The 7775-nt window shown below is 42.7% G+C and overlaps 1 pseudogene; it reads right to left on the reverse strand.

The window, feature by feature from the left end:
* Nucleotides 1-6241: 6241 nt before the first annotated feature.
* Nucleotides 6242-6360, reverse strand: LOC120526985 (annotated as a pseudogene).
* Between the last annotated feature and the right edge of the window lie 1415 nt (nt 6361-7775).

The raw sequence follows: 7775 nt of genomic DNA on the forward strand, positions 1-7775 counted from the left end.
CTGGTGCAGAGGCTCCATGGTGTGGCTATGCTGAAGTTTGCTGATTGGTAGTGAGAAGATGAGTGGAGAAAGGCTGCAGAAACAATAAGCAGTCAGGAAGATCCACAACACAGCGGCACCCGTATGATGAGTAAGGAGCTGGATGAGCGGCGGGGAGATGGCAGTTCAGGTCTGTGGGGCACACACAGGTCTGGATGCAGTGGGCTACATTACAAGGAATGGATGTGGTAAAAAAATATGTCAAGATGGATTGGTGAGGATTTTAATTTGATTAATTTATTGGATTTAATTTTGACACATGAAGTCACTGAATTTATGGGCACGGTTTTAAAGAAGGTTTCTTTATTGACTGAGTTAGTTTATGTATTCACTGTTGTTCTAATAAATCTCAGCTACACTTTTAAACAGAAGTTCTTGACTAAGCTAGCAGCTGATCCAACCGCATCTCCTTAGCGTGTGTTCAGCCCCCACCCCCGTCACAACGCGAGTGGCAGAGATGTGAAGTGGCTGGTTAGTACCGCGCCCCGGTTGGCGGGGAGTGGGGTGGGCGAGTGAAGCGAGCAGGGGGCCAAGCCCCCTAGTAAAAAATAACTAAATATAAACACACACACACTTTAGTCTGGACACACACCAGAATGCCAATAAAGCAAGAAAATTAGAAAGAAAGAAAGAAAGAAAGAAAGAAAGAAAGAAAGAAAGAAAGAAAGAAAGAGAAAAATTCTGACTTGGCAGTTCCAGTCCCAGTGAGGCATTATGCAGGCGTATTGTGGGTTTTATGCGTATTATTAGGCGTATTATGAATATTATGCATATTATTAGGTGTATTATGCATATTTTGCACATTATTAGGCATATTATGCATATTATTAGGCATATTATGCATATTATGTGTATTATTAGGATATTATGCATCTTATGCATATTCTTAGGCATATGTATATTATTAAGCATATTAAGCATATTATGTGTATTATTAGGTTTATTATGAATATTATTCATACTGTATTATTATGTGTATTACTAGGCATATTGAATGCACAACTGATTACATCAACTTCTGTATGGACATTGTAGTTCCAGTAAGAACAGTATGCTGCTATGCTAACAACAAGCCATGGGTTACAAGTGACATCAAGGGCCTTCTGAACCAGAAGAAAAGGGCTTTTAAAGGTGGTGATCAGCATGAGCTCAAGTGCGTGCAGAAGGAACTTCGAGTCCAGCTCAGGGCGGCGAAAGAGCAGTACAGGAGAAAGCTGGAGCAGAAGTTGCAGAACAACAGCATGAAGGAAGTGTGAGATGGGATGAAGATTATCACTGGCTGCAGCTCGAAGCGGGGTGCCGCCATCGAGACAGACGTGGAGAGAGCAAACCAAATGAACCCACTCTCACCTCGGGGTACTGCATCCTCCAACCATCCTTCTGCTGATACCAGCATAGGTGAGACATCCCCACCAACAATTACAGCAGCCCATGTGAGCAGAGAGCTGAAAAGACTTCGTGCCAGCAAAGCAGCGGGTCCAGATGGTGTATCGCCACGACTGCTGAAGGCATGTGCGTTGGAACTGGGGAGTCCTCTACAGCGCATCTTCAACCTGAGCCTGGAACAGGGGAGAGTCCCAAGGCTTTGGAAAACATCTTGTATCACCCCTGTCCCAAAGGTATCACGTCCTAGTGAGCTGAATGACTTCCGGCCTGTTGCTCTGACGTCACATCTGATGAAGACCATGGAGCGGCTGCTGCTTCACCACCTGAGGCCACAGGTCCGTCACGCCCTCGAACCTCTGCAGTTCGCATACCAGGAGTAGGTGGGAGCAGAGGATGCCATCATCCATATGCTACACCGATCCCTCTCCCTCCTGGACAGAGGCAGTGGTGCTGTAAGAATTATGCTTTTGGACTTCTCTAGCGCCTTCAACACCATCCAACCTCTGCTCCTTAGAGACAAGCTGACTGAGATGGGAGTAGACTGAGATGGGAGTAGACTCACACCTGGTGGCATGGATTGTGGACTATCTTACAGACAGACCTCAATATGTGTGTCTTGGGAACTGCAGGTCTGACATTGTGTTCAGCAATACAGGGGCGCCGCAGGGGACTGTACTTTCTCCGGTCCTGTTCAATCTATATACATCAGACTTCCAATATGACTCGGAGTCCTGCCACGTGGAAAAGTTCGCTGATGACACTGCTATTGTGGGCTGCATCAGGAGTGGGCAGGAGGAGGAGTACAGGAAGCTAATCAAAGACTTTGTTAAATGGTGTGACTCAAAGCACTTACACCTTAACACCAGCAAGACCAAGGAGCTGGTGGTGGATTTTAGGAGGCCTAGGCCCCTAATGGACCCTGTGATCATCAGAGGTGACTGTGTGCAGAGGGTGCAGACCTTTAAATATCTGGGAGTGCAGCTGGATGACAAATTGGACTGGACTGCCAATACTGATGCTCTATGTAAGAAAGGTCAGAGCAGACTATACTTTCTGAGAAGGTTGGCATCCTTCAACATCTGCAGTAAGATGCTGCAGATGTTCTACCAGATGGTTGTGGCGAGTGCCCTCTACTAAGTGGTGGTGTGCTGGGGAGGCAGCATAAATACGAAAGATGCCTCACGCCTGGACAAACTTGTTAAGAAGGCAGGCTCTATTGTAGGAGTAAAGTTGGACAGTTTAACATCTGTGGCAGAGCGACGGGCATTAAGCAAACTCCTGTCAATCATGAATAATCCACTGCATCCACTGAACAGTGTCATCTCCAGACAGAGGAGTAGCTTCAGTGACAGACTTTTGTCACTGTCCTGTTCCACTGACAGACTGAGGAGATCGTTCCTCCCCCACACTATGCGACTCTTCAATTCCACCCAGGGGAGTAAATGCTAACATTAATTTTATTTAAATTTTTTTTATTTTTATTACTATTTAATTTAATATTGTTTCTTTGTATCAGTATACTGCTGCTGGATTATGTGAATTTCCCCTTGGGATTAATAAAGTATCTATCTATCTATCTATCTATCTATCTATCTATCTATCTATCTATCTATCTATCTATCTATCTATCTATCCATCTATTATGCATATTATGCATATTATTAGGCATATTATGCGTATTATCAGGTGTATTATGAATATTATGCATATAATTAGGCATATTATGTGTATTAGTCATATTATGAATATTATGCCTATTATTAGGCGTATTATGCAAATTATGTGTATTATTAGGGGTATTATGCAGGCGTATTGCTGTTGGTATAAAGGAACTGCAGTCGTTTTTCTTTACTAGGGCTCTAGCCCTCGATGGACCTCTATAAAAAGGTGAAAAATGTCAGATTTCTATTACAATTGGGAATATTTGATCACTTAAACATTTAAAATAAAGCACACATGTTAATATTTTAAATATCTGACACAGCTTTTTCTTGTTTATTATGTATTTGTACTTCATGAAGTGAACCATTACATTTCTAATGAACACCCCGAATTAGGGTGGATTATGCAAATTCAGAGATTTTGTTTTTGGTTTTTCATTTTATATAAAGAGAGTAAAAGTCAATATTATATCACCCTTGAACAAATTTGGGTAACAAAGTTATCTCTGAATCGTCCCATTGTTGAATTTTCCCTCTGGGAAGCTTGTATTGTTATATTTGTAACAGTAAATGAGGAACAGGGCTATCAGGATTTTACTGATTTGTGGTGTGCACAGGGCTGGTGCCACCATTAAGGTGAATTAGTCATTCACTTAGAGCGCAGATCATGAGGGGGAGAAAATGACAGGTTAGCTACTGAAGAGTCGATTGGCGCACTAATAAGCTTGGCCTAGGGAGCACTGGCACTGGGTGTACAGTATGTAGGTGGAAAAACAGTACAGCAGCAGCGCTGGTGGGAGTTCATTTGGAGACTTAGAAAAGTTGTCCATCAATCTTTTTCCTTTTCATTAGAATTTGTGAAGCCACACACTATCAATCGACTAATCAACCAAGCCACACGTCTTTAAACAATCAGTGTAAGCTGCAACCTCACTCAATTATGAAGGAAATTGAAAACTTGAACCTGGATCCAGTGTTCTATAAGATGGTAATGCTGCTTGTGGTCTACTGTGCCACCTTCCACTAAAGTAGCCAGGATTCACGGGGCCACAAAATGCAAAGCTTCAAGTGAGATTCAAAGACTCTGAGCACACACGTCTCTATTTAATTACTTAAATATGACTCTTTTTTTCTATATATCTGCAGAAAAAAAATATATATTTATAAAAAAACGTTTACATCTGTGGGGCCTTTTGCTTCTTCTGCAAATAAAACCAAAAGAAAGTCTTCTTGCCTTGGCAGTGAGGCTAGGCTTTGAGCTGAGGAAGTGTGATAAGCATCTCCAGTGGTATGGAGGGATAGGACTTGATGAACCCAAGGATGGGAGACTTTAGGTTAGGTTGGGGGGGAGAGGAAGAGTTCTGTGGCAGGAACTTTCTTTATCAGAGAGGAAGCTGAAACGGAGAGACCTTCATAGAAGAAGAAAGAGATTCCTAATCTGCTGCCGCAAACGTAGGGTGTGGAAGAGAAGCTGCTTGTGGCTTTTAAAACTGCTTTTGGGTTTCTTGCTCTGCAGGCTCCTGGATATTGCACCGCTTTTGCAGTTGTGCTGGGGGCTGCACTTTCTAATAGCTTCTCTCGGCTTAAGCCAGGTGGCTGTCTCTTTCAATAAAGCCAGATACTTGGTTCTTTCAGATTACACCCCAGAAAAGTTAACTAAAAGAATGGTGGGCAATGCCTCAGATGAACTTTACAGCACGGGTCTGGTGTTTCTTTGTCTTGTAACACTATGCTGGGGCAGTGGCAAAGGAAGGTTGGAATCTGCTGCATCCCAGTAATGGCTTGTCACTCTGCCATGATACCCAAAAATTAGGTAAATGTTAGGGGGAGAAGGTGGCAGTACTAGTTCTCACCATGTCAACATGTTATTTATAGTGTATTTGTAGTAGTTAGTGCTGCTGTCCAGCTTCAGTCCAGCCAGGCTCGCTGTTTGAGGCCTTGTGGTTCTACACTGCGGTTCACACTGCTGCTATACAGACCCAAAGACCCGTGTTTAGTTCCATTGTCGGTCATTGTCTGTTTGAAGGTTGCGCTTTCCTCTCACATTCTAGACTTTATTGTGCCTCACAGGGCGGTTTAGGTGACACAGTTCTTGGCGCTGTTGCCTTACTTCTCCAAAGACCTCCATATGTTTTCAGTCAGGGTCACTTTAAAGACGCCGTCAATATTACACTTCTTTATTGCATTTCACAATGGCAGCACCGCCAGATTTGTTTACAGCCTCGGGTGGTGGATTTGCACACCTTTGTCTGGGAAAGCTTTCTCTGGATGTTCTGGGGTCCCCCTCTCATCCCAAAGACGTACAGATTAGAATTGATAGAATAAACAAGAATCTGTGGTCGAGTATTGGATTATTTCTACTTTGCATGCTTACAGCTTTCGTTCTGTAAAATAAATTAACAAATGACATGAACAACATAAAATAAGGTTCTCAAACTCTCCTAATTTATCCCAGAACCACAGATATCAAGGTATGAACCAGCACTGGATGGAGTTCCTGCCCATAACAGAATAAATGCATGACCTTCTCTGTATAAACTTCTGGATTCTGCATGAGTTGCAGCTTATTCCAAAAAACAATGAATGGGACCAGACCATTGATGGGACCACCCAAACACACACACAGTCACCCTAACCATCAAGACACTGGGAGAACATGCAAATGCCACACATACAATGATCAGGTGAGAAATTCAAACCTAGGAATTTGGATCGGTGAGGCAACTCACTCTGCCACCCTTTGAAGAACACAAAAACGTTTTATTCCATCTATAATCCAAACCTGCCTATCAAGGGCTGGGTCATGGGACAGTTGAAGTCTATCCCAGCAGTTATTGGGCATAAGAAAAGAACTACACCTGGACAGGGTCCCAGACCATTGCAGGGCAAACACACACACACACTTCATCAGGGGCCAATTTAGCATTTCCAGTCCACCTATCTAGCATGTCTTTGGACTGTGGGAGGAAAGTGAAGAACCCAGAGGAGAACCACATGGACATGGCAAGAACATTGAAACTCCAAGGAACATCCGAGAGTGCTATCACTGCCCCATCATGATAGATAGATAGATAGATAGATAGATAGATAGATAGATAGATAGATAGATAGATAGATAGATAGATAGATAGATAGATACTTTATTCATTCCCTCAAGCTTACAGCACTCAGTATTCCCAGGTGGTCTCCCATCCAAGTACTAACCAACCCCGAGCCTGCTTAGCTTCTGAGATCAGACAAGATCAGAAAAATTTAGGATAGTATGGCTGTCATATAATGTCAGTCAGTCATTATCCATCCTGCTATATCCTAACACAGGGTCACGGGGGTCTGCTGGAACCAATCACAGCCAGCACAGGGCGCAAGGCAGGAACAAACCCCAAGCAGGGCGCCAGCCCACCGCAGGGCACTCACACTAGGGACAATTGAGGATCACCAATGCACCTAACCTGCATGTCTTTGGACTGTGGGAGGAAACCGGAGCATTTGGAGGAAACCCATGCAGACATGGGGAGAACATGCAAACTCCACGCAGGGAGGACCTGGGAAGCGAACCCAGGTCTCCTAACTGTGAGGCAGCAGAGCTACCACTGCACCACCATGCCACCCCTTTCCTAATCATGTCCAGCCAATTGAGCTGACCACAGGTGGACTCCAAAAAAGGTGTAGAAACATCTCAATGATGATCAATAAAATGGGATGCAGCTGAGGAAAAATTCAAGTGTCATAACAAATGCTCTGAAGATTTGTGTCAATGTGATATTTCAGGTTTTTATTCCTAATAAATTTGCAAAAATTTTCTAATTCTTATTTTCACTTCTGCTTACTGTGGGGGAAATTAATTTAAATTATTTTAGCGCACTCATAGCAAAGTGTAAAAAAGTGAAGGGGTCTTCATTCTTTGAGTTCATTGTATACAATGCCTTGAAAATATTTTCCGTCCTTACATTTATTTTCACTTTTTATTGTCTCAGACTATAAACTTATATTAAACTAAGAATTTCTCCAGCTGTTATGCAAAATGTACAACACGTGCAAAATATTATGCATGAACATTATGCAAAATTGAAAGAAAGTTTTGTTGGCTTGCACATCACTGCGCATCATCCAGGTAACATTATCCCCCTTTGAAATGTGGTGCTGGTGGGAGCGTCATTTCATGGCGATGCTTTTCCACAGCTAGGAGTGATAGTCGGGTTAGGACTGACAAGAAGATGAAGGTCCCACAATACAGACAGATCCTGGAAGATAACCTGCTCCCCTCTGCTAGAAACCTGGCAGTAGGAAGGAAATTTGTCTTTAGATGGGCAATGACCCAAAGCACACTGCCACAGCAACAATGGAGTGGTTTAAAAATAAGAAAATGAATGAATGCCCTTGGGTGTCCCAGTTAGAGTCCTGACTTTAACTCCATCAAATATCTGTGGCGAAACCTAAAACTTCTTGTCCACCACCGTTCCAGTCTGAACATTTTTACAAGGAGGAATCGACTAATCATACTCACATCACATTATGCAAAATGAACAGAGCCGTATCCAATGCTGAAATAGCTGTTAGAAGTGGTTCAACCAAGTGTGGAATAGGGTGGGTAAAAACTTACAAAATGTTGACATTTCTGTTTTTGAAATTTCATTTTTTAATGGTTTATACTTTTTTTTATTTTTCAGGCAGGACTGTGAAAAAAGAGTT

Source organism: Polypterus senegalus, chromosome 3 (assembly GCF_016835505.1).
Source record: "Polypterus senegalus isolate Bchr_013 chromosome 3, ASM1683550v1, whole genome shotgun sequence".
Lineage (NCBI taxonomy): Eukaryota > Metazoa > Chordata > Cladistia > Polypteriformes > Polypteridae > Polypterus > Polypterus senegalus.